At 44.3% G+C, this 6,979-nt stretch overlaps 2 non-coding genes across 2 annotated transcripts; both read left to right on the top strand.

Annotated features, from left to right (window-relative positions):
* The first annotated feature begins 4,910 nt into the window (after window positions 1-4,910).
* On the top strand, window positions 4,911-5,019 carry TRNAL-CAA. The gene is made up of 2 exons: window positions 4,911-4,948; window positions 4,974-5,019. It is a non-coding gene; the product is annotated as a tRNA-Leu (tRNA).
* A 524-nt stretch (window positions 5,020-5,543) lies between these two features.
* Window positions 5,544-5,615, top strand: TRNAE-CUC. The gene has a single exon. It is a non-coding gene; the product is annotated as a tRNA-Glu (tRNA).
* Window positions 5,616-6,979: the final 1,364 nt, after the last annotated feature.

Below are 6,979 nucleotides of genomic sequence, written 5' to 3'. Positions count from 1 at the left end.
GTGAGAAATTACTAGTTGTAACCAATTTCTTTAGTGAAACAAACTTAGTTTGAGTGTTTTGTTTTATTTTCTTAGTAATCTGCTTTGTTCTCTTTGCTATCGCTTTAACCACTTAAAATCTTCCTTTTATAGTTAATAAACTTATTTTGTGTTTATAATATAACCCAGTTTGTGCAATTCATAATTGGGGGTGGGGGGGAGAAGGCAGTAAGAGGCTGTGCATATCTTCCTCCACATTGAGGGAGGAGGCGGATTTCATAATATACCTTTGCATCTGCACTCCAAGAGAGAGAGGCACCTGAGTGCTGGGACAAGTCCCTTTAGCTGAGTCTTCCCAGAGCTGATCTCAGTGTCTGTGTCGTTCTGCAGTTGGGTGTGGCCCTGCCTGCACGTGTTCTGGAGGATGCTTAAGAGCCTGGCTCAGCAAGACAGGTAAAAAGGGGGCCCATGCTGGCAGAACAGGTGGGCTCAGTGGTATCTCAGCACATCAGGTAGCATCTTAAAGAGGGCCAGCCTATCACAGACTAGACCGAGGTTGATAAGGCATTCATAAAGAAGAAGAATTAGGTGTAGCTGAAGTTGGTTAATTAGAATCTGCTTGGTAACTGTTCTCAAAAGGGAGGGTAAAAATTGATGAGAATGTTAACAGGAAGAGATGGCTTCTTCAGCAGAACCTTGCTTGCTTCCGGGCATTAAGCGACTGGGTCTATAAAGGGCGATAGCATCATTTCCCATCAATAATAATAGTCCCAACACTTCCTTTTAATAACCACCATGGGCAGGTGTTCATCTTGGTGGTGGTTGTGAAATCTTATCCTAAAATTTGAGAACATCCAACAACACTGAGAATGGAAGGAACTCAACAGAGAGAAGTGGTCTGTTCAGACAGCCCAGCCCGTTCTGAGTTCCTGAGAGACTGTGTCAGATCTGAGCAATCTTACCTGCAAAGCAGATGGAAAACTACTGACAATAGGCCAGATTTGCAAAGGTACTAAGATGCAGGTGTTCAAAAGCCTCTAAGCAGGTTAGGTTCCAACCTCCCATTGATTTCAATAGCAGTTAGGTGTCTAATATGTTGAGACACTTTTGAAAATCTCACTAGACGTATTGGCATTGTGAGGGGCCTAAATACCTTTGAAAACTTGGTCCCAGAGTCCCTGATACATCAAAGCACCTAAGCACATGCATAACTTTAAGCACATTGTAGTTCCATTGACTTAAAGGGGACTATGGACTTGCTTAGATGTTCTGCTGGATTGGGGCCAATGAGAGTGTCTTCTTGTCTTGTAGCATATAGGATCTGATTCATCTCCATAGCAGTCAATAGGAAACTCCAATTGACCCCAATGGGAAACTTCCATGATTCCAAAGGAAGTTGAATTAGATCTATATGATCTAGTTTTGAAAAAATGCCAAGCGCCCTAAACTCCAGTTGAAGTCAATGGGAACTACTAGTGCTAGGAATCTCTGAAAATCAGGGTCTATGTAATGTTTTGCACTATCTGAGGAATGAAAATATCTTGCCATTTCTAAGATCCTATGTAATCCCAGATATTCTCCTTTCACTCTCTGTTCCAGGCCTCTGTCAGCCTGGAATGGAAGACTGCAAACGATAAGGGCCCGATCTCACCAACATTTACTACTGAGCAAAGCGCTTGTTTACTGCAGTTAATTGTCCTATTGACTTCAGTGACAATAAGCATTTCACTCTGTACGAAATGTTTGAATTGCTGAGTATAAAGGCTCAGATACTGAAAGATATTTACACACCTTTCTGGAGAGAACTTGAGTTGGTTAAAACAGACACAAACATCTCACTGTGTCACATAACGAGGGCTTTCCATTCCATTGTCAGCTATTTTCTTGTGGTGAATAGTCGGAAAGCAACTTGGCTTTGATCATGAGAGGGTCATTTCTGGAGTTAACAGTTATCCATTTGTTATGTGCATTGGCTTTAGAACATTCGTACAGGTGCTTAGAGAGAACTCGGATGGGAACATTTTATACATTACAAATGAAAAAATATACAAACCCTGAAGCAATAGCTCGTTCCCTAGGGGTTTGTTAAGGCAAGGGAAGCCTTCACCATTGAAATCAGATAATAAAACATGGAAAAATTCTGTCCAGTTCCTCTGCATTTAAACCAATGTTATGTGAGAGAGAAGAAGAAATAACAATGAAGGGTGGAACCTAAAAACAAAACAATGGGCCATCTTTTTGTTCTGTGTTTGTATGGCTCCTAGCACAATAGGGTCCAGGTCCAGGGCTAGAGCTCCTAGATGCTACTGCAATAATTAAATAATAATAATAACAATTAATAATAATAAATAATTTACTATGAATACCACTACCTCAGTTACGATGTAATTGATAACATGAAATAATAAAACAATGAATGATAAAAATAAATCCAACTCAATAAAATAAAAGATTGGTGCAATAATATTAATATGTGACTAATGGAATTTTAATATGCAAAATCTCTAAGGGTCACCTCATTGGCTAGAATGACCAGCCAACAGCCAATAAGCACCTAGGGTTTTAAAAACCTGTCATTTACATAAGAAAGGGAAAATGACATAGCCGCACACAAATGCACAATGGGGCCCGTACAGCCCTAGTCATAATGCAATTGGCTGGAGTGGCAGCCTGGCTACCCAATCAGCAAGCTCAGGGTGGTCCCTCATTTGCATGCTAACTGTTATATGAGATCTCAGCTGGCAGGAGGCTGGTGGCATTTGGCTGGGGAGAGCTGAGCTCAGCAGGAGCAGAGTGGAAAGATGGCGGCTGCCCAGAGAGGGAAAAGGAAGGTCCAGACTAAGAGGAGACAGAAGGCCCAGCAAGATGAGCCACAGGCCGCCCCCAAGCAGGGGAAGCCCCAGCCCCAGCCGGGGCATCAGATGAGGCAGAAGCCAGCGGCGAAGCCGCTGAAGAGCAGCCAGGGGAAGAAGGGCCTGGGGAAGAACGGTGTCCCCGCCCGTTACGCCTCCCGGATGCTGCAGCAGATGAGGAAGGTGCGCATGTCGGCCAAGGCCAAGGGGCTGATGAAATCCTTCATGGCCGATCTCTACAGCCAGGTATCCACCGAGGCCGAGCACCTGAGGAAGCAGAAACGGCTTCCTGCCCTGGGCTCCTCGGAGGTGCGAGCTGCCCTGCAGCAAGTGATGCCGAGGGAAGTGGCCAAGCACTCGGCCACCCCCATCTGCAATGAGGCTGCGTAGAGAAACATCCCTCCCTTCTCCTCAGGGGCAAGCCCAACTTGGGGGAGAGAAAGAACAAGAGGGGAGAAGGGAGAGAAGCAAGCTTGAGAGACCCCGAGACCTGCCTGATTGAAAATTGCTGGAAAGATGTCTAACAAACCTGCATTTTGCCCCCTACTGGTGGACCAACCTCACACTCTTCTGCATGCCAGATACTCAGCTAAAGGAGAGAGACTCCATCCCATCACCTGAAACAAGGGACCATCATGCTGCAGCCTGAATCAATGAGAGCTCCTTAAGAGGCCTGTATGCTACAGCCTGAATTCCTGAGAGAATTTGCGTTATTTTAATGAAGAGACCGTCATCTCCTGGCTGAATCAATGAGAGAGGCTTTCTGTTGTTGGTCACCAGGCGGCAGACTGAATGAAGCGGAGACTTGCCATCCTTGAAAACTCAGAGACAACCGAGACTGAGTAAAAAGATTGGGCAGCATTAGAAATGAAAGAGTTGTAGGGGAGATGGGAAAAATAAGACAGTAACATCACCTCGGCATTATAATAAAACTGGAATGTTAGGAGTGGTTTGTTGTGTGTTTCTTGTTTCCCAAAGAAGAATAAGAATGGGATGGCTTTTGGTTTGGGATTTAACGTCTTTTAGACCTATTTTCAAAAGTATTTGGGCACCGAAGGATACAGATGGGCATCACACAGGGTTTTCAAAAGCACCTGAAGCAGGCTAAGTGCAGACTCCATTTGATTTCGACGGGAGTTAGGTGCTTTTGAAAATCCCGCTTAGTGCCTATCTGGATCTTTAGGCACCTAAATACCTTTGGAAGTTTTGCCCTGAGCTTGTTGTGCCAGCAGCAGCTGTATTTTATTATATGTCTGTACAGCATAATCACACCCCGAGAGGGCTGAGACCTGTGTGTGTGACTTTGTTTTTCCGGCTGGAAGGTAAAGATCTCTACTATGCACCAGGCTGTAGTGGTTTGCACTGGGTTGAGGGTGTGGACTGGAAGGGAAATAGGTGTTTGATATTATGATAGTGTACAGCAGCAAGTACTATAGCCATGCCACGGAGCAGAGTGTATAGGGAAGAGGATTGGATAGATTAAGATATGACTGCAAACACGACCAATCAGAGCTCACTATTTCTCTCTTTTGAGCCAATGAGAGAGCCAATCCAAGCACAGGATCTACTCAGCGGGGCTAGCTGAATGGTGAAGTCCCCTCCTGGGTGAACTTTATACCCTTTGACTCTGTCCTGGGGATGGGGAAGGGAAACAAGTGAGAAGAGGGAGGTAGGAGAAATTGGGCAGGTACACTGGGAGAAGGGAGAAAAGGGATATGGGGAAAAAATCTGTGTCGGGAAGACGGGCTGAAACCCGATAAACACTGGGCTAGCGCGTTCCTGGCAGGGAGCTGCTGTATTGAGGAAGAGGAGCGAGTATCATTTAAACAGCAGCAAACAGAGCAGCTGGTGTAGTCCAGTTTAGAGTCTGTCTAAGCCACCTGCCTAAACCAGCGGGAGTAGTTAGATGCGTCTGTGATCCTTTTTGTGGCTCAGCAGCAGTCGTGGGTCTGTGTGTGTCATGGAGTGTCGGTCCTGGGGCCTCTGAGCACAATACAAAAACGATGTGAGGAAGTGTGAAAGGAAGACACGTCTGCAGAGAGATTATGAGGAACTTGTTTCAAACGTCCCTTTGTCAGTGTCAGGATGGCCGAGTGGTCTAAGGCGCCAGACTCAAGGCTCTGTCTTCCCCTCAACTGGGTGTTCTGGTCTCCGAATGGAGGCGTGGGTTCAAATCCCACTCCTGACATGTTCTTTTTAAGTAATAATAAATTACCTTTGCTATCTCAGAAAGGAAATTTTAATCCCATTGGATTAAAATGGGAAAACAAACCAAGGATTCTTTCCTTCCTTTCTTTTCATTGACAGTGTATTTAAAAACATGTATGTGTTTTGTTTCCAGGGCTCTTTTCCATCAGATCTTTATTTGCCCTGTATTATGGAGGGGCTCTAAGGGGTAAAGGAGAGATTTGGGGGTGGATCAGCAGCCCCTCTTATTTTAGCATTGTTCAGACAGCCTTGAAAAGAGCCGTAAAACCTATAACCCGCACGTACAGCTCTTTCAAAGTTTAAATTAACTGCGGGAGGGCAAAGCCAGTCTCTGCCGATTTGCACAAGATTTGTGCCTGCTGCAGCGTGCAGTCTAGGTGCTTTGCTCAATTCAGGCACGTGAAATGATTGTATGTGATTGCAGTGGAAACTTTTGCGTGGAGAAAATACTAACTCTGTACATGCGAGCAGGAGTACAGCCTACAGGAAGCTTTTATTATCTCTTCCCTGGTGGTCTAGTGGTTAGGATTCGGCGCTCTCACCGCCGCGGCCCGGGTTCGATTCCCGGTCAGGGAATGAATTTTTTGATTAAAATGTCTGTAATTTTCACGTGTGAGGGGCGGGAGAGAGAAAGAAATTCTCCCATTCTGAATATGGGTTCAGTATTTTTTTTTTAAGTTTGTGCTATAGTTTCAGACGGACGGATGTCTACACTCTACTGCAACCTGGGAAGAGAAATTAACATTGTTTGATTGTTTGTGAATGATTCTATTGCTACCCCAGCCCTAGGTGGCTTAGAAAACTCCGAGATATCTGGGAGAGACATTTGTGAAGGCTGATCACTGGAAGCACAAATGCCCCTGAGTAACTTTACTGGGATAGTGGTGAACGAAATTACTCTTGTGCAGAGAAATCTTCCTGTTTCTCTTAGTGAAGTTAGGAGCCAAAGGGTATATTTCTTAGGGAGTCACCATCACCAAATAATCAGATGCTAACACTTTTTGTCACTTTCTGACTTTATTGAATAGTAGAAGGACCTTCAACAACACTGTGTCTGGGAAGCTGGGGAACAAGCTGACTTTTCTCTCTCCATTATTTGGCAGCATGGCCTTGGAGTAGTGTTGAAGGCAGCTAGATTCCAGTCTTGGCTCTCCTGAGACCTTGAGCAAAGTCCCCGCTTCGTGCCTCGGTTTCCCCATCTCCAAAATGGAGATAATGCTGGTGCCTTCCTTTGCAAAGTACTTGGAAATATGCTGAGGAATGGTGCTATATGAGAGCTAAGTATTATTAGTCATTCTACAGCCCTCCAAAATCTCAGCCTAAAAGCAGGTGCTTCCTGTCCCAGCAATAAGCAGGGTTATTTGGGGCCAGATTCTAACACATGAGTGGCCTCATTGAAGTCAGCAGGGTAAATTGTGCAGTAAGGCACTACTTCATATGTAAATGAGAGAAATAAAACTCCATTCTTAGTTTAAAGGGGCAAAGGGTGCCGATAAAAAAAAATCTGCACTGTCTAGCAGAGTAAGGGGGGTATTTTGGGATCAAACTGTTTTTTAAAAGACTAACCAAATGAAGAGTCCCCTTTATTTATAGTAAATATTGTCTTACTCTCTGAGTGGTCCCACTAAGAACCAGGAAGCTGTTAGAAGGTTAAAATACTAATCAGCTGGAGTAAGTGTGTCAGAATCTAACCCTTGTTAATTATTATTGATTAGTATCATAATCATAATTATTATCCTCCCCAAATTGGAAATCCATTAGGAATTGATGCTTTACTGTTATTGTGCCAATCAAAGCTTGCTTTATTTTTGTTTTAAAAATAAGTGTCAGGTTTATGGGAAAGAAACAAAGGATGAAAGCAATTATTGTGGTCTAGTAGCTAGATCACTGCACTGAGAGTCACAAGACCTGGGGTTTCATTCCCACTTCTGGCACTGACC

This window comes from Trachemys scripta, chromosome 14, assembly GCF_013100865.1.
Source record: "Trachemys scripta elegans isolate TJP31775 chromosome 14, CAS_Tse_1.0, whole genome shotgun sequence".
NCBI classification, from domain to species: domain Eukaryota; kingdom Metazoa; phylum Chordata; order Testudines; family Emydidae; genus Trachemys; species Trachemys scripta.
The sequence above is the reverse complement of the archived record's forward strand: the minus strand, read 5'-3'. Positions and strand labels throughout refer to the sequence as shown.